The 20,445-nt window shown below is 36.7% G+C and overlaps 1 protein-coding gene across 13 annotated transcripts in view; it reads left to right on the top strand.

Moving 5' to 3' along the window:
- The window catches only part of Cpeb1 (cytoplasmic polyadenylation element binding protein 1), an 82,179-nt gene that overhangs the window by 6,784 nt on the left and 54,950 nt on the right, over nucleotides 1-20,445 (top strand). For 8 of the 13 annotated variants that reach the window (XM_047541108.1, XM_047541110.1, XM_047541111.1 and 5 more), the window contains one exon: nucleotides 12,228-12,402. The exons of the other annotated variants lie outside the window; for them this stretch is intronic. The gene's annotated coding sequence lies outside the window, so the exon portion shown is untranslated. Of the gene's footprint in view, nucleotides 1-12,227; nucleotides 12,403-20,445 lie in introns of those variants that run through there. 13 annotated transcript variants of the gene reach the window in all.

A 20,445-nucleotide genomic window follows, 5' to 3' on the forward strand; every position in this document is an offset into this window, starting at 1 on the left:
TCATAATTCTGGGTTTGTGCCCCTGGATTCTAGCTCTGACACCATCTGTCTGTTTCATGAGTTGGCTTTGTTTCCTGAAACATTTTTTTAAAGCTTGGAATTGTTTTAATCTTGGAATTGTTTTGAAACTTAAAACATGTAAGAGATCTGTCTCCCAAGTATAATTTGGAATTAATACCAAGTCCCTCTTTTCATGGACAAAGGAGAATTAAGCTTAGAATTAAAGCAATTATTTCAGTCTTATACAGTGAATGGGTGATAGAGCCAAAACTGTAACCCTTATTTCCTCATTTCTGGGCTAGTATTAGTTTTAGAATTCACACAAGTTGATCTCTGCTACGTTGGTGTCTGATTATTTCATTTCACTTAAAATTTCTATTTGGTTCACAAGACTATGAATTTCTGCTTTTTCTTTTTTCTTATTGATCAACTTGTCTTGGCATTTGCAGGCTTCCTTTTCTCCCTCCATGCTACATTCTCTATGGTTCAGTCTATTGGCTAATTCCTGTACCTTTATACAGAGGGCGCATGTATTCTGCACCAATTTTCTGTGTGACCAAGTTTTATATTGACCATTTCACCCCTGGTTGTTCTCAAGACTTAAAGTTCTCATTGGGCCACTGAATACATGTATCTGTTTGAGGCATATTAAACTGAGCAGGTTTTTTAGTGTAAAAATGGAATCTGTGTCTTCCCGTTTCTCATCTCTTGGAGCTAATCTGATTCTATCCTCTGTACACAATTAGTGTAATTTTTTTCCCAGTTAAACTCAAGTGTCCTCTTGGGGCAAAAACTGTGTTTGGGTGCTTTGCTTTTTCCCATCAGAGGTTCTGCTACAGAAGGATGCTAGGTAAGTACATGGTTTTAGCTTTCCTTTTGGAAACTTCTTCCTATCTGTGTAAATACAAAGCCTTGATGTGATCCTATCTTTGTGTCTCCTTTCATTCCTTCTTCCTTGCCCATTGCTGGTTCTAGTTGGACTCTTGTTGTATGATTTGTTTCCCCATCTGCTTTTTCTATCATCCTCTTTAATTGTTCTTATGCAGTCACACCTGCCACTCTGGGGAGCTCTGCCATGCTAGTGTTCTCATTGCTCACTAGGTTTTATCCCTTTGGCCCTTCGTCTATATGGAATGTTGCATCTCCCAAGCTGGACATGAGTTCCAGTTGATTGAGCCTTTTTCTGAATCCTTCCTGTCTCCATCCCCTACCCCCACACCAAGAGAAAGATAAACATCAGTTCCACCTGTTGTCAAAGTTCTTTGCTACTTGGCGATTTCAGAATTTGAGGTTTCAAGTTTGGACCAGATATAATTTAGCATGAAAACAAAACAAACCTAAAGACCCCATGAATAGATTATATAATTGAGGATCTGAAGATTACCATTATATTTATTGGTTGCTTTCTCAACATATACTGGGGGATTGTAGATAAATAAGAAAGATCCAGCTCTCAAGGAGTTAATAGTCTAATAGGAACACAAACACATAAACAAGTTATGTACTATCTTGTAAATCAGCAATAGATATATACAGAAATAACATGGGTAATAGCTGTGTAAAAGAATTAAAGGTTTGCCCAAACAGATTTTAGTAGGAACAAGGGAGAACATTTTAGACAAAAGGAACAATATGAACAAAGACAAGGGATGTATAAAATAGAAGACTGCATTTAAGTAACTAATTTCAGTATTGCTAGAATTTTAAGTGCAGAGGTTACTATCCTAAGACCTTCCAGTTGCACTGTGTCCTTATCCAAGAGAGGTTAGTGTGTATGACACTAAAAAGATATAAGGATATTTGCAGCAATTTTATTTATAACATTCGAAATGTTCAAAAACAAAAACAAATGCCCATTGTGTTAGGGGTCTCCAAGAACATTCCTGGGGAAAAGATGTATAGGGCAAAGTCTGGAAAGCAGGTTCAAGTCCTCTGCTAGGGGAATCAGACAGGACTCCATTTAATCCCCACAGCTGACAGTACATGTAGATTATTGCCAGTCAACAAAGCCTGTTAGAACTTGATGTGTTTGTGTGTGTGTGTGTGTTTTTTTCATTTGTTTTGGTCTGGTCAGTCAGGCAGCCTCTGCCTAGAATGTACCCAAATCCCAAGCTCCAGTGAGAAAAAGTGTTTGGCATACACTATATTGTTTGTCCAGTTTACGTATAGTAGGTCACTTTTATCAGTAATGTGAATGGTGGGTACTCAAAATCCAAGTTCCCAGATGCCAGCAAAAGACCTGTAGTAAGGCCTGCTATTTAACTCTTTTCTGCATACCCATAAGCAGGAATATGGATAAATTATCTGATTATAGGTTATAATCTATATGATTATAGCTCAGTTGGTGGAGTGCTTGCAAGCAGAAGGCCCTGGGTTCAATCCCCAGTATGGCCAAAAAAAAAAAAAAAAAAAAAAAAAAAAAAAAAAAAATATATATATATATATATATATATATATATATATATCTATGATGACATCTGTTATCTTGTGTTGGATTTTTTTTTTCCTTGTTCCCCTCCCACTGGGGCAGAGGACCTTATGTGTGTTAGGCAAATGCTCTGCCACTGAGCTAAATCCCCAAACCCTCATTACATCGGTAACACTACACAGTAATAAAAAAACTACTGAACCTACACTGCAACATGTAGAAATCTCATACTAAGTGGGGGGGGGAGCCAGACCCATATTTGACATATTTGGTATCTTGACATATTTGGTAGTTAGGTAGGTACAAACATGAATATTGATCAAGCCATATCTTAGAACTAGCACCCTCTACTGCATGTTTGTTATCCCCCTCATTAAAAAAGGAGTAAACTAATAGGGATTTAACTTGGCCACTATGTTGAAGCCAGACCATGAAGGAAGTGTTTTATATGTTATGGCTAAGGAACCTGACCTTTATTCTGACCACAGATCTCAAAAGCTAGGTCTTTGGACTCTGTAAATCCCCATAACCCTTTAAGGATTCAAAGTCAAAATAGTTTTCATAATTTTAAGACATCAGTTGCTTTTTTAACTGTGTTGACATTTGCAATGATGGTGCAAAATTAATGGGGGTGGAAGAAACTGCTGGCACCTTAGCAGGAATCAAGGCAGTAACCAGTTTCACGTATAAATGTCCTTGAGGAAGCAGTATAAGTTAATTTTATTGAATCAAAAACCTTGAGTATATGCCTTTAAAATTGTGTGTGACAAATGGGAAGTCAATGCTTCATATCCCAATAGAGTGACTGTCAAAAGTTCTTATGTGATTAAGTTTCAAGAAGAATAAGCCTGTTTTTCATGAAACACCTTTTCATACTTGAACCGGCAAACTATGGTTATTGAACTTTGCACATTTCACATACATTTTCTTAAAAATCAACAAAATAAGTCTGTCACTTAAAAAAATATGACAGAGGAGCACATGACTGTAACTTCAGCAACTCAGGAGGCTGAGATGGGGATCCCAAGTTTGAGACAAGCCTCAGCAAATTAGCAAGGCCCTCAGCAGCTTAGACCTTGCCTCAAAATTAAAATAAAAAAAGGACTGAGGATATAGCTCAGTAGTAAGGTACCCCTGGGTTAAATCCCCAGTAAGCCTCCACAAAAGTTTCCACTCTTGAGAGTTTGGGTGTAGTATCAAAGAGGTATATTCACAATTCTCTGAAAAGGCTATTCAATATTCCTCTTCCCACTTGTTTATCTGAGACTGGATTTTATTCATAAACTTCAACCAAAACAATACATGACAGCAGATTAAATACAGAAGCAGATAAGAAAATCCCTTTATCTTTTATTAAGGTAGATATTTAAGAGATTTGAAAAACAAAGGTCAGCAAACCACTTTTCATTGTTATTTGTGAGAGCTTTTAGTACATGCAGCTAACAATATCACTGCTAAGTGTTGACAGAAGCTGCAATTGTGGTGACCATGTGTTGTTGATATTCTTGAGCAGACTCATTAAATATTTCTTTAATATTCTCATAAGTCTGTTCTGGAAATAATAGTATTTCCTTTTTCAGACTGACTTAATAAACTCAAATAATATTGGGTAATAGAAATGTGAGAATAACTTTTGGCTGAATAAAGTGGCTTCTGGATTGAGTGGAAAGTGGATCAGGACCAGATCCCCCAAAGATTCCAAGTAAGGTAGACTTGGTTGGGTTTGGCAAGTAGGAAGTTATTAATTTAGGAGTAGTTGTGTAATGTCTTTGCGGGGAGCATGCTGGCAGAATGTTGTGAATTGAGTGGATGAACAGGAGGTTAAGTAAAGATAGCATATTTTCTGGAAGGTTGGTCTTAGAACAGAATAAAGAAGTCAGTGACTGGAGGAGGATGTTTTCATTCAAGGAAGACATGTTTTTTAAGGTGAAAAAATCTTGAGCATACTTAAGAGTGAGGGGAAGGAGTCAGTGGAGAAAAAGAAGAAAGACCAGGAAGGAAAAGGAGTTAACATCTTGTATCTGTTGATGATTCACTATCTTTCTCATATGTGCAGAAAGTAAGGACCTGCAGCCCTGTCTCCTTTATCCTTGTGAAACTCCCTATCCAGCCCTGTGACAGCACTTCTTGACTTGAATGTGCCATATTCTGTATTCTCTCTGCTTGTCCTCTGCCTGTTTCTCATGTCTTCTTGTTGAAAGTCTGCTTTTGCATTATTCTCTAGCTTAGGAGTTTGAATTGTAAAACCATTCCAGACACCTCGATTTTTCTCTTTTTTTTTCTTTGTATAGAGTTTTGTGCTTCCCTTGCTCTCCTTTTACTTAACTGGATTTATTTTTCCCACTTAATGAAGTTTTGTGAGACAAGGATTATATTTTATCCATTTCTGTAATTTCAACATCTAACCTAGCAGTTTTTCAATATTCTTGAAGTATTAGATTGAGCTTGCTTGGAAAAGGTAGAATATTGACAATTTCTTATGGACTAGCTGAATATATTTTTATTCCTTACATTTTTGCATGGAAGATTTGAGATGGAGAACCAAGGAGAAAGTGAAATATAGAGAAACATTTCTTAATAACCGTAGTTAATAAAAGTTTAGCCAGAAACTTGGTATTGAGTAGTCTGGTAACTTAAAGCAAACAGAAATTTGGCTAGAGGATTTTTATTCTTCTATAAGGAAAACAATTCTTCATGGAAAACTAGAGTTTTAGAATCTCTTGTCAGGGTACTCCTCTATATAGTTACTCATATAAGGGCTGTTCAAAATGATAGTACAAAATCATGAACACAAATGTTATACAGATTTTGTTCAGTTGTATTATGTAGTATAAAACTAAGGGCAAATTGCCAAACTACATCTTAGTAGAACCAGTTCTTTGAGAGCATCTAAGTATATTACTTTCTGTTGCTCTGGCTTACTTAAAAAACAAAGTCTAAATGTTCAATACCAACTCTTTTAACTAAAAAACTAAATGGAAGAAAATCTTGTTCTCAGAAAGATTTTTAGTGTGAACACAGTTTTGCAGAGGATTCACTAGATTCCAATCCATGAATCCCAGTTTTAAAATCTCATCTGGAGTAATAAACTGTGTACCCCTCAGATAATCTTCCATAGTAAATCTCTCATCTTTTTTTATGAATCCACAGTAGATTATTAGCCATAATCTTGAAGGAGTCTATAATGTTGATATTATGTAGATTAAAACCAACCTGAATAAAAATTCAGAGGTAATGCATTGGCACACTCCTGTCATCCCAGCTACTTGGGAGGCTGAGGTAGGAGGATCACAAGTTTAAGACCAGTCTGGGCAACTTAGCAAGACTGTCTTAAAAAAAAAAAAAACAATAAATAAAAGGTATTGAGGATATAACTCAGTGGTAGAGCACCCCTGGGTTCACTCCCCAATCAGAAAAACAAAAGTTGATACAGTTGGCATTCATTTGTGGCAAATGAATAACCCAAAAACCAGGATTTTAAACCAAGGAAGGCCATTCCATCACCATGCTGAGTTTAAAGAGTATGGTATGAAGGCAGGGTCAGGCATTCTAAATTAGGCAATTCTAGATTTGTTCTGCCACACAAATAAGTATAAATAAACATAAAAAATGAAATCTCAGTTTTTTAGCAAACATATTCATGTGGGATGGGTTCAGATATTTAAAGAAAGCAATATGAATGATAGTTCCAAAATTCAAAATTAGAAAGAAATGAAGAAACACAAGTATAAGCTAGAACAGGTAAATAAGGTTCTTGGTGAACTTGGCTAGGTTGATTTGATCAACTCTGAAATTGGACAGCTTCCAATAGTTGTTTATTGAGCATAACCATGCACTTTATTTCTAATTACTACAAAGTAAGTAATACTCCGTTATATATCTTAGACAACTAAGGCTCAGAGTGATACTTAAGTGGTAGACCTGGGATTTATACTCCAGAACCAGTGTTCTTTCTGCTTATTGAAATAGTGATTCACATTTTTTGGTGGAGGCGGGGGTTTCTTGTGTAAAATGAAATACTCTTTTAGAGACTATCTCCCCTACTCTACCCTACATCCCAGTTGATGATCACTCTCTTACCATGGGAGTATCAACTCTGTTGGAAAGGAGAAAATTGATCTAAAAAAATTTGTCAAGATTCCTCATGAGCCATTCTGATAGCAGGCAGGTAGATTGGACTAGTTTTATCTTGAGGGCTTTTTTCCCCCTCTATTGGCATTAAATTTGATCTTTTCTGGCAGTGCAAAGTAATTCTTTCTGTTGACTGGTGATTTTCAGTAGAATTAAAGTTTGTGTTCTAAGTCTTTGCTCAATCTTAAAGCCTACTTTCCTGATCACAGTAAAAGATCAATTAAAAGTTAAAAAAAAAAACTGCAAATGATCTCATTTCATGGCACAACATGCCAAAAGTAATGGCAGAAGCTACCAAGCAATAGAATAACCAAGAAAACATTTTTCATCATATTAAAACATTGATTTGAACTCAGAACTATTGATAAAGTAGACTATGTAAAATGCAACTATGATTATAAGAGTGGTTTGTGGGTTTCCATTTTGAAAATGAGAATTCATTTTATGTTTATTTTTTAATTGTAGATGGACCCAATACCTTTATTTTATTTATGTGTTGCTAAGGATTGAACTCAGTGCCTCACATGTGCCAGGCAAGTGTTCTACCACTGAGCCACAATCCCAGCCCAGAAACAATTCTTTTAAATGGAGAATTTACAAAGATCAGTATATTCCATAGTAGATTCAGACTTCAGGCAGATTCCATACTGAAACTATAATTTCCATTTTGAAAATAATTTAACTGGAGAATTAAAATGATCAATAAATTCTGTAGTAGATTGTTTAGGCAGTTTTACTTGTATCATGTATTCACTATTTTAATTAAGCTTCCTAAGTCAAGACTAGGAGGAAGAGTTATAAGTATAGAAGGGCCTGGGATCATCAGAGGAATAGTTGCCCTCGGTAGTACAAATAACTCCTTTTCCTCAAAGATCCCTGCAGTAGCCTCTGACCCCATAGTGTACTAATAATACCACTGATAAACAACATTAATTTGCTCAGCACATAATTATGTGCCAAGCACTGTGCTAAGTACTGTGTATATGCAAGTACCAAGTATGTGCGTTGATTCACAGAACCCCCTGAGATTGTTACTACTTTATCCCTATTGTACATGTAAGAAAAGTGAGAGAACTGTTTTTCATTGTACAGTGCTGACTTTGACCTTTTTTTTTTTTTTTTTGCTTCCAAAATTGATCATTCAAGGCAAACATTGCATTTACTGATAAGATCAAGCAGTTTGGGGTATAAGTTGAACACTTCATTGACTTTTATCCTAATTACACTGTCATCTTAAACTTGATCTCTGGTTTGGTATACTTGAAAGAAGGGGAGGGGAAGCATGCCAGATGTTATTTGCCCAGTTTGGGAATATGATGCATGTTCCTTAATGGGATTAGGAGTAGAGCAGGGTGGTCAGATATGTTCCCAAATTAGATTTTTTTTCATCCTGTTTGAGATAAGATATTCCTTCCTGAGGAATAAATTTCTCCCAGAAGGCCTCCAAGTCTGCCTTTGTTTCTAGACGACTGTGACACTTTTTTCACTGGTCCTTCTCTCATCTCTCCTGTTGTTCCCAGTAGTCTCCTAAGACTTACATATAGTAGTCATTTAATTGACTTTAGATGTAACCAGAATCTGGGAATCCATATATACAGTACTTCTTTTATAGTAAATAAAAAATTTGGTGTGGGTGTGTGTGTATGTGTATGTATTAAAGGGGCTTTTAACAGATTGGTAATCTGATCTGTAAAATGATGCTAACTCCTTAACCTGGCATATCCTTTCCAGTGCTGCCTTTCCAGTGTCTGCCTTTTCTCCTATACCTAATGTTCTACCACACTGGAGCACTCTAATGCCTCTTTGCTGCTTCTATTCTTCAGACCTTCCTCTTTACCCCACTTCTAGGCACAGTGTTTTGCCTTCAAGCCACCTTGGCTTAGCGGACAGCATATGTTTACAGCACATTGTAGCTTATAGTGTGGTTGTTTATAACACTATCAGTTATTAGTTCTTGTCTCAGTTTCAAAACTGTTTTGATTCTCTAATCTGCTGACCTTTGTGGCGCTCACTGTAGATAGCAGTCAATTGGTTCATGTTTATTAGGCAGTGAATGAATGAGGCATGTAGCCTTAAGATCTGCACACTACAGCCAGTGGCACTCACCTGTAATCCCAGCTACTGGGGAGGTTGAGGTAGGAGGATTTGACCAAGTTGGAGGCCAGCCCAGACAACTTAGCCAGATCTGTCTCAAAAATAAAAAGCTCAGTCGTAGAGTACCTTTAGGTCCAATCCCCAGTACCACAACAACAACAGTAATAACAAAATCTGTGGACTAAATGCTTGCATCTTAGCCTTTATAAAATTGCTTTAGTGAAGTTGAGAATCATCTTAGAAATGAACAGTTGTAAAAAGGGCCATAAGGTACCTCTCAGAGGGTTTGGGAAAACAAGATTACATGATATTCTGGTTATCTTGTGGCTTGCAAAGAATACCAGTCTTGGGGTCAAGTTGTCCCTCTAAAGTCTTCCTGCAAAGTTGATAAATGCATTTGGTCATTTCTTTTTTTTTTTTTTTTTTTTTTTTTTTTTTTTTTGGGGTGCTGGGGATCGAACCCAGGGCCTTGTGCTTGCAAGGCAAGCACTCTACCGACTGAGCTATCTCCCCAGCCCCCGCATTTGGTCATTTCTAATGCTTACCTGGATTTTAAAAGGGGTCTGCTTTGTGTTCATTTGTTTACCCTGAGATAATTGGGAACGATTGGACTGGTAAAACAGACTCCCCTTAGAAGATTCAGTCTGGCGATCAGTGTTTCACTATTTACAACATCAGGAATTGGATGTGGAAAGTGAGGGAGATGAAGAATGAAGAATGGATATCTTTGGGAACCTGTTGGATGGCAGTGGTATTAAGATAAAGAAGACCAAAATAATAGTTTTTCTGTAGGGTTCAGTTCATGATTCTGTATCTTGGAGGTGTTTTTTGTTTTTTTTTTTTTTTCCTTCTCTCAGTACCAGGGGTTGAATCAGGATCTTGAGCATGCTAGATAGGCTCTCTACCACTAAACTATACCCCCCCAAGCCCTTTTTTTTTTTTTTTTTAATATTTTTTAGTTGTAGATGTGCACCATATCTTTCTTTACTCATTTATTTTTATGTGGTGCTGAGGATTGAACCCATTGCTTCACATGTGCAAGGCAAGCACTCTACCACTGAGCTACAACTCCAGCCCCTTAGCCCTTTTTATTTTTTATTTTGAGACAGGATCTGGCTAAGTTGTCCAGGTTGGCCTTGAACTTGCGATCCTCCTATCTTAATATGAGTTGCTTGATGTATCACTCCTGATGCTTACCCTATCCTCTCCTAGAATCATATCTTCAAATGTAAAAATAACAACTACTGTTTGGCAGGTGCCAGGTTAAATGCTTTATACATGTCATTAAAAAAAAAAAAGTTGTGGGTGCCCTTTTCCCATTTCACAAATAGGGAAACCAAGGCACAAGGTTTAAGTAACCAATATAACATAGCTAGTAAATGGGAAAAACAAAAATTTTAGATAGCTGTATTAAGATATAATTTATCCTTCATAAAGTTCACCTTTCAACACACAATTCATTGTTTATTTTTAGTATATTTACAGAACTGTGCAACTATCACCATAATGTAATTTTAGGGTATTTCTATTTCTTCAAAAAGGAACCTTTTACTCATAAGCCACTGCTCCCTAATCATCCCTCCAATCGTAGGCAAGTAATCTTCAGATTTCTTTATTTATCTATCTATGTATCTGTTGGTACTGGGGATTGAATCCAGGAGTGTGCTATATTACTGAACCCACATCCTCAGCCCTACTTTTAATATTTTTCTTGAGACAGGGTATTGCTAAGTTACCCAGGCTGACCTTGAACTTGGTATCCTTCCCAAATTAAGATTAATAGTACGTCACTATGCCCAGCTATCTTTAAATTTCATTTTTAAAATTTCATTTTATTGATTCTTTTTAGTTATACACAACAGTAGAATCCATTTTGACATAATTATACAGCACAGAATATATCTTATTCTAATTCTGACCCCAGTAGCTCTCTTTCTCTTTCCTCACCCCTTCTCCCCTCCCTTTCCCCACCTGCTGCTCCCTTCTCTTTATTGATCTTTCTGCCATTTAGCCATAATTATTTTTAAAATTTCTTGTGGAGGTACATGTCTGTGAGATTTCACTTTGGTGTATTCATATATGTACACAGGAAAGTTATATCAGATTTCTATCTTCAAATTTCTTATTCTGGTTATTTTATTTAAATTGACTCATAGAACATTTACCATATTTTATCACATAATCATTGTGGATTTTATGCCGGTATTTTTTTTCCCCCCTAACAAAAAAGTTGGGTGTGATCATTATGTGAAGCCTTTTTTTGTACTGGGGATAGAACTCGGAGGCACTCAACGACATCCCCAGCCCTGTTTTGTATTTTATTTAGAGACAGGGTCTCACTGAATTGTAGTGCCTTGCCATTGCTGAAGCTGGCTTTGAACTTGCAATCCTCCTGTCTCAGCCACCTGAGCCAATTGGATTATAGGCCTGCGCCACCACATCTGGCATGTGAAGCCTTCTTTTTTTCTTTTTTTAATATTTTTTTTAGTTGTTGATGGACCTTCATTTTATTCATTTATTTATATGTGGTGCCAAGAATTGAACCCAGTGCCTCACACATGTTAGGTAAGCGCTCTACCACTGAGCCACAACCCCAACCCAGTGAAGCCTTTTTTTTAAAAGAACCTTTTGTTCTGTGAAATCTCTTTCCACTGCTATTTCCAAGCTGTTCAGTGAACATAATCATTTTCATCTTGAAGCCTACAGAATAGTTTTTATATTGACCCATAATCAGAAAGAAATGCTTCATCTGTTAATGTATTGCTGGCCGATGAACTGTATGGTTTAACTATCATGGGAAGATCTGAGTCTTACCAAATCACATGACTTAACTCATGGCAGCTTTGCTGTATACCTGCTCCCCTGGGTTTACTGCTCTCATTGAGTTGAGTGACAATACTTTTAGTACTTTTAAACAAACCACACAAGTTGGTCACTGATAGTGACCATAAGCTGAGAATTCTAGGCTCATGGCTGGCAGTGCAGGAGAAGACAAATGCACATCTATAATGCCACTAGTGAATACTTTGCTACTCTGTTTAACTTTTAAGTGGCATGACAAACGGAATTATCTATGTGATAATTACATGATGAAGATTATAAACCAGTCTTTGAACTAAAAAAACTGGGAAAATTATGTAGTGGTAACCATTGTGCAGTGAAATGTTGTATTATGTGACTGGTTTCTTTCACTTAGTGTAATGTTTTTGAGGTTTATCCATGTTTAGCTCTCAGTACTACATACCTTTATGTCAAACAATGTTCCAGGGTATGCATATATCCCCCAATATTTGAATCAAGTCTGTCTGGTTCTCTAGCTTATGCTCCTGCTAACTTGTCATGCAAATGCCTCTGTGTATCCTATTCAACAAGGAAGTTTTTGAGATCTTTATATTTTGGTTAGTACTCTTACAGTTCTGAGTACTTTGTTCATAGTAAACACTTATTTAGTGTTTTGCTACAGAGTGAAGAAAGTCAAACCCTTTTTACTTTAACTTATGAGGGGGTAGTGTAGTATCTCTGTGCTTACCAGAAAGGAGTGCAGAAAACCTAAGTATTTTTTCTCTGTGTCTAGGACGAAGAAGTGGGAAGGATAAAAGATTGCTGGGACAACCAGGAAGCACCTGCACTCTCCACGTGTAGCAATGCCAATATTTTTCGAAGGATAAATGCCATATTGGACAATTCTCTGGATTTCAGTAAAGTCTGCACTACACCCTTAAACCGAGGAATTCATGATCATTTGCCAGGTGATTTAGATTGAAAGCTTGGATGTCCTAGGTTTGTGACAAGAACTGCTTCTAGGCAGTGCATGTAGGAGCTCTTGACTTGGGAAGCCTTGGAGAATGATATTGGGTCTCTGGTAGCACTTGTTCCTTTTATGGTTTACTTTGTGGATTGGATGCCCCTCTGGGTGAAGATTGCTATGATTAAAATATAGAAATCTATTTTATGATGCATAGGAAGATTGGGAAAAAAGGATAGGCCAAAGGTAACAAGAGTATTTAAATACAGAAATATAATGTGAATCACAAGTTATTTTCTGCTAGCCATATGAAAAAAAGTAAAAGGAAACAGATTAAATGAATTTATTATTTAGCCCAATATATACAAAATACTGCCTTGTCAACATACAACACTGTAAAAATTTACAAGTTGTATCTTTTAATTAGTACCAAGACTTCAAAATCCAGTATGTGTTTTACATACTGGAAACAGCATACCACAAGACCAACTATTACATATCATGTGCTCAGTGGCCATGTGACTAGTGGCTATTACATTGAACAGTATGTTTTAATAGCTTTTAAGCATGAGTACATGTCAGTAGTCTTCTAATTTTTATAGTACGTGGGATACTGTACAGATTAGTGGAGGAAGAGGGCACTATCTCCCCAAGACTTTTGCCTGGGAAGTGTGGATGTCCTAACAGTGTTCAATAATTTTTTGTGGAAGTTGCAACATGTTTTAAGAAGGTTGATGGAATGTTTTCTGTTGAGTTATTTTAGATGAATGAATATATTTTTAATTTTTAAAATGGACCTTGAAAAATGTGGCAGCAGCAAATTTTCTCAGTACAAAGACTAATAATTACCATTCTTAGTTATAAATTATTTGATTTAGTTTTTAACTTGACCTTGGAAGTAATTATTGCAAAGATTCAGGGAGTGTGTGATTATTAAGTAGCCTCATATTTGAGGGAGTCTCTTTAAGAAGGAGACTGAGCTGGGCACCGTGATGCATACCTGAAATCCCAGCTGCTTAGGAGGCTGAGGCAAGAGGATTGAAAGTTCAAAGCCAGCCTCACCAATTTAGCAAGGTCCTGAGCAACTTAGTGAGACCCTGTCTCAAAAAATAAAGGGCTGGACTGTAGCTTAGTGCGTGAGTAACCTGGGTTCAATCCCTGGTACAACAAACAAACAAACAAACAAACAAAAAAACAAAAAAGAAAAGAAAAAGAGACTGATCTGTTCCATCTGTAGATTTTTTTTTTTATTGAATTCTATGGGAAGGCACATGAGAAAAGGACATACTACAGAGGTATTGGGACTTGTCTTTTCTAAGTTCCAAAAAAGAGTATATGTATGATATAAGTAATGAGCTAACCCTCCTCTCCATTAGCTTATGCTAAGTTTAAAATTCAGATAGTTGTCTTGGTTTGAAAACATGTTCCATTTTTCTTGTCTGAAAAAAATTGCATATATTTCATCCCGATAAGAATGACATTTGGCCTGGGTGCTGTGGTGCATGCCTGTAATTCCAGCAGCTTAGGAGGCTGAGGCAGGAGGATCAGGAATTCAAAGCCAGCCTCAGCAAAAGCAAGGTGCTAAGCAACCCAGTGAGACCCTGTCTCTAAATAAAATACAAAATAGGGCTGGGGATGTGGCCCAGTGGTTCAATCCCTAGTACCCCCTCCCCCCAAAAAAGAATGACATTTGGGCTGGGGAGGCATATACTTACGTTGCTCAAGGCCCTGGGTTCGTTCCCCACCTCCAAAAGGAAAAAAAAAAAAAAAGAATAACACTCAACAGTGGCTTAAACCACACTGTCAGACATCCTGAAAACTGTTCTAGTTTATAGGAAAGTATTTTTCAGCTAGTGCTATGTTGTCTTAATGGGACAGGACCTATGCTTAATGAGCAAAGAACTTTCAGGAGTGATCATATGTTTGCAGTTTGCTAGGGAGCCCAGTGTTCTCACTGGTGAGATGTCAGGATCTGGTGAGAGTATTGTCATAACACTCTTTTAAGGACAGTGGGCAGCCGAACTATAATGAAGATGTTCTTTAGACCTTTCTCAGGGCACACATCTAAGAGGTACAGTGGGAAGAATACTTAAAAAAAAAAAAAAAAAAAAAAAAAAAAAAAAAAAAAAAAATGGGAAACGTAGCTTCTAAGCTTGACATTGGGCTGTAAGATAAAAAGGTCAGTTTTCCCACCTGTAGAGCAGAAAAGTACCTGCCTGACCTGCTTCACAGGTTTCTTATGGGGCTTAGATGAGAACGTAAGACTGCAGATTCTAAGGGAGCTCAAGGATTACAGAAAAGGTTCCCACTGAGGAAGCTGGGGTTTGAGCCCTTTTCATAACACACCTAGCCCCTCTGTACAGTTAGTGCTCTCTCTACCTTCTACCTAAGATGTCAACTCAAGTCTGTAGACCTTTGTTCTTCATTGGTGACAGGAATGCCTGACCTATGGAAAGCATCTTCCCTGCTTTTCCCCAGCAAGAACCCCCTAAGGACCAGGCCACAGAAATGCCACTGTTGTGGTTAATGAGGAAGTAAACCAGGGAAAACTTTTCCATGAAGAATGAATACACACACACACACACACACACACACACACACACACACACATATGCATGCATGCATACACACATACATATATACATACGTGTGTGTGTGTGTGTTTGGTTGTAGAAGGACACAATACCTTTATTTTTATGTGGTGCTGAGAATTGAACCCATGTGTGCTAGGCAAGTCATCTACCACTGAGCCCCTCCATGAAGAATCTTAAGAAACAGCTTGATCAAAAGTAGTTTTGTTGGTTGTAGCTCAGTGGTAGAGCACTTGTCTGGCATGTGTGAGGTACCTAGGTTCAATTCTCAGTACCACATTAAAAAAATAAAGGTATTGGGTCCATCTACAACAACAAAAAAATAATTTTGTTGCTTTAAAAATGATCAGAACTATAAAAACTTAAGAATAATATTGTTTATGGCAGCATTATAACTAGGGAAAATTTGGCATCAAGAGGTTAAGTAAATCATGGCACAGCCATGCAGTGGGCTGTTGTGCACCACTAAGTATGTTTGTTGAAGAGTACTTAATGGCAAAGGAAGATAATCACAGTATCTTAAATGAAAGAAAGCAAAGTATAGAACAGCATGGCCTTAAGGATATACATATGAGTAGAAAAAAGACTAGAGTGATTTACATGTAATAGTGAAGTTGTTATGGACCTTTTGTTCCTGTGTACTTTTCCTCATTAGTTCTTCTATAATAAAGATTTTGTAATGAAAGTTTTAAAAATGGTATTTCCTGAACACAGTGTTTCATATTTTTGTTTGCATTTTGCATTGATCACATTTCATTTCTTCACTAGGCTCTGGCACAAGGTAAATGTTCTTTTTTTATTATTGTCTTACTAACATTTTATTCATACTTGGTCATCTGTCAGAAATTACATGGCACAGTTAACTTGTTTCACATAGGTATATTTAACTTTGCAGAAGTTTTTTTCCATTTGAACAGTTGAGTGTAAGTTACTTGCAAGGCTGTATGCTAGATATGATAAAATATTTCATGGCATACTATGCAGTGAGAGTGATAACAGAAATGTGTACTGGAAGGGTGTGGTGGCACACATCTGTAATCCCAGCAGTTCTAGAGGTTGAAGCAGAAAGATCACAAGTTTAAGGCCAACCTGGGCAATTTAGTGAGACGTCTCAAAATAAAAAGGGCTAGGAATTTAACTCAGTGGTAGAGCACCCATGGGTTCAGTCCATAGCACTGAACAACAACAGAAAAATTCAGTTGACCAACTGTTTTTGAAAAAGTGATGATAGAATCAAGTAGGGGGAGTTTGCTTTGGGAACTAGGAAACACTTTTTGAGAGCAGAACATTTGAAATATCTTGAAAGAGAATTAAAATTATTTCAGTGTAGCTGGATATTGAGTATATATATTTTTCTGTTTCCCTAAAATTGGCCATGAGGGCCCAAAGCTGAGAATAAAGTTGTGACCTGTGGTGTAATGAGAACCCTTAAGAAGTGGGACCAGCTAGGGGTATAGCTCACCATGAGACCCTTAGATTCCCACCACTGCCAAAACAAACAAAAGAATGGGAACAGATAGTCTCTCCTGCCACAAACATCACAGCCCTTCTCTGGTCTGCACAGTATAAAAGATCACAGAGGGAGGATAGATTTGAAGTGATTCCCATCCTCTTAATAAGAGGAGAGTGGAGTGGATACTACTTCCCCTTGTAAGCCAAGCAAGGGGGAGTCTCTTTCAGAAGAAGTATGAAGTATGTTTATAGATTGCAGGTGCTTCCAGGAGTGAAGGCAGGGTTGAGTTTGGATAGCAGATTTGTTATCTGCCCCTGACTGAGTAAAGATGAATTGAAAAATTTAGAGATGTAGGACAGAATAGGGTAGCTGAAGTTGTCGGAATTCCCCCAGTTGACACAAGAAAGTTGTGACCTGTGGTTTAGGAGAGGTCTGCAAAAGGTCTGACCTTTTTGGTTATTAATCCCACTAAGAAAGGGCGCATGTTGCATGAGAGATGATGGGAGTTGGTGTGGGACTGAAAGGCCTGGTCAGAGCTGGATCTCCTACCCGATCAACAGTATAATGGGAATGTACACATTTCTTAAGAGAAGGTTGCCTGCCACCTAGAGGGACTCTTCAAATTCCCTGTCCTTTAAGCATGAATCTGTTGAACTCTGGGGAAGGGTGGAAAGGAGCTATAAATGGTGATTAAAGTATTAATGAACGGAGTTTTTAGTAATGGTGTCTATAAAGGTATGTAAACTAGCAAGATATCACTTAACTGCTAGATAAGTAGGACCGTTCAACTTATAGGATGGCTTGGGGGCACCAACTGGAGAAAAAAATTCATGTTATCTCGCTGAACCTTCTCAGTAACCAGTTAAAAGGGCTTGATGGTTTAAAAAAGGAATTGATTAGCCAGAGTTGTTCAAAGTAAGATTTAAGGCTGATTCTAAAGGCTTTGTTTTGATCTTCTGAGTATGACACACATGGGAAGTACATATCATAGGCAAGGAGCTCTAACTTTATCAAATCTACTGCAGCCATACCCACATCTAAATGGTCTGCCAAATTTTGAGACCAAAATAATTGTAAAGCTGTAGTCTGTTACTGAAATTCTGGTTTCCTTTTTTATTCTGCAGGGTCATAAACAGTGTCATCACTAAATTATCTGTAAAGTTATTCCAAAACTAAGTTTAATAATTCTGTTCCAGGTAGTGAGATGATTGAAATTATTCTCAGCAAGTCTAGTTTCTGATGAAATAGAAAAATTTTATGAAACATTAATATATGGCTTTAACAGTTAAGTGATAAAGATTTAACATTTTATTTAAGCATAACATACTTCAATATAAAGTATAACTTTTTATTGAAGTGTTAACAGATTACTACCAATTTCCTATAAGAACCAGAAAATCTGATCTTGTTTGAAAAGGTACATTTTCTTTCTTTCTCTCACACATTTTGCACATACATAAAAGTATGCAAATATAAGTGTAGTGTTCAATGAATTTTCATAAACCGAACACAACTTTTATAACCACTGACATAGAGACAAAAATTAATAATATACCAGAAACCCCCTTGCCTCCTGTTTGGTATCTGACACGTGAAGGGAAATCACCATGCTGATGTCTAATTGTATAGATGATTTTGAGCTTATATAAATGGAATCATGAATACATACTCATTAGCTATGAAATTTACCCATATTGCAATCAGTGATTATGGATCATTCATTGCTATATAATATCCCATTGTATGACTATAGATGAATGCTCATTTATTCTGTTAATAGGCATTTGGGTATTCCACAGTTTGGAGTCATTATGAATAGTGCTGCTCTAAGCATGCCTTTTGTTGAATTTATATCTATACCAAATAGATATAGATATAAATTCCTAGAAGTGGGATTGTTGAGTCATAGCACAGCCTTTTAAGAGGTGGCTGTTTCTCACAACAGTTAAGCCAGTTTATGCTTGCAGTAATACATGATAACTTTGGGATATTCCACATCCTTACTAACTACTGCAATTGTCTTCTTCATTTTAATCATTTTGGTCAGTATGTAGTGGTATCTCTATTGTAGTTTTTAATTTCCCTTATGACTAATAAAGTTGAGCACCTTTTAATGTTTATTGACCTTTGGATATCCTCTCTCCTGAATTGCCTCTTCAGGTCTTACATTTATTCTTTCAGTGTTAATCTACTTTTTTCTAATTATATCAGTTCATTATATATTCTGTACATGAGTTCTGTGTTTGAAATGTAAGTTACAAATATTTTCTCCCAATATATTTCCTCCCGATCTCCCAATCACTGATTTGCCTTTATGCTTTTTGTTATTTGTTTGCAATGGAGTTTCACCATGTTGCTCAAACTCGTTTCAAACTCCACTAATCCTCCCATCTCAACCTCTTGAGAAGCTGTAACTACAGGTCCATGCCACCAGCCTTTATATTCTTAAAGTGTATTTTTTTAAATAAGAAAAATTTTGACTTTGAATTAAGAATTTACTGACCTTTTAATTTTACTTAATGTTTTGTGTCCTGTTTAAGAAGTATTTTTCTATTCCAAGGTATGTTTCATTTAAAAAACTGTGCTTTACCTTTTACACTTAGATTTGCAGCCCACCTGAAATTTAGTTTTGTGTATGGTGCAAGGTAGAAAGTTAAGATTCATTTTGTGCTGTGTGTGCATGTGTGTGTGTGTGTGTGTGTGTGTGTGTGTGTGTGTGTGTAGATAACCAGTTGATCCAGCAGCATTTGGGGGTGAAAATTCCTTGTTAATCACACTATCCTGTGATTTATCCTTCTCATAAATCAGATACGCATAGTGTAGTGCATATCTGTTTCAGAAGTTTCAGTTCTCGCCATTAATCTACATATCTGTCCTTATGTCTTACTATAGCTTTGTAATAGGTTTTGATAGTTGGTAGTGAAATCATCAGTTTTGTCCTTTTTGATTCTTGTCTTTTCTTAGATCTTTGCATTTCTGTGTGAATAGATTCAGCTGGTCATACCTGTCCACATACCCAGCCTTCTATGGGGCTTTAAAAAAAATATTTTTAGCTGTAGATGGACACAATATCTTCATTTTTATGTGGTGCTGAGAATCGAACCCAGTGCCTCACACATGCTAGGTGATTGCTCTACCACTGAGCCTTAACCCCAAACCTCTATGGGAATTTTGATTGAGATTGCATTGAATCTCTGAAATAATTGCGGATATGTGATATGTTGACAAGTCTTCCAATACATGAAGCTGGCCTATTTATTAGTTCATCCTTAATTTTTATCCTTGTTTTGTAGGCATCTTTCACATCTTTTGTTAAGTTTGTTTCTAGGTTTGATACTGTTTAATGTTTGAATTTTTAGGGTCTTTTTTTTTTTTTTTTTTTTTTTTTTTCCTTTGCTTCTGTCTGGCAGTCCTCTCAGATGGGCTCTAAAACTGGGTAAGCAGGTTTAGGACAGTTGGGTACCTGTTAACATGGAAGCAAAGATCATAGTATTTCTACTGTATTGCTTTTGTTGATCTGTGTATGTTTTGGAGGCTGTATGGAGAAATTTGGATTTGGGCAGCTACCAGTTTCTTGTAAGAACCAGAAAGTCTGATTTTTGGAAAAGTACATATATTCACACACAACATATACATATAAGACATATAAGTCTGTGTATATTCACCTGTATCTATACATATCAGTGAAATATACACTGCAAAATTAATAATGTACTTGCCTTTTAGAATGACTAAAATTAGGAAGACTGACTAAAATTAGGAAGACTGACTTTATCAAGAATTGGTAAGAATGTGAAAGACCTGGAACTCTTGTATACTGCTGGTAGGAATGCAAAATGGTACAACTATTAGGAAAACAGTTTGGCAGGATATTAAAAAATTTTAATGTTTACCTATCACGTGACTCAATGATTCTTAGATTTTACATATATTATATATATGTAAATTTTATTTGTAGATGGGCACAATACCTTTAATTTTATGTGGCGCTGAGTATCAAACC

This window comes from Sciurus carolinensis, chromosome 2 (assembly GCF_902686445.1).
Source record: "Sciurus carolinensis chromosome 2, mSciCar1.2, whole genome shotgun sequence".
Lineage (NCBI taxonomy): Eukaryota > Metazoa > Chordata > Mammalia > Rodentia > Sciuridae > Sciurus > Sciurus carolinensis.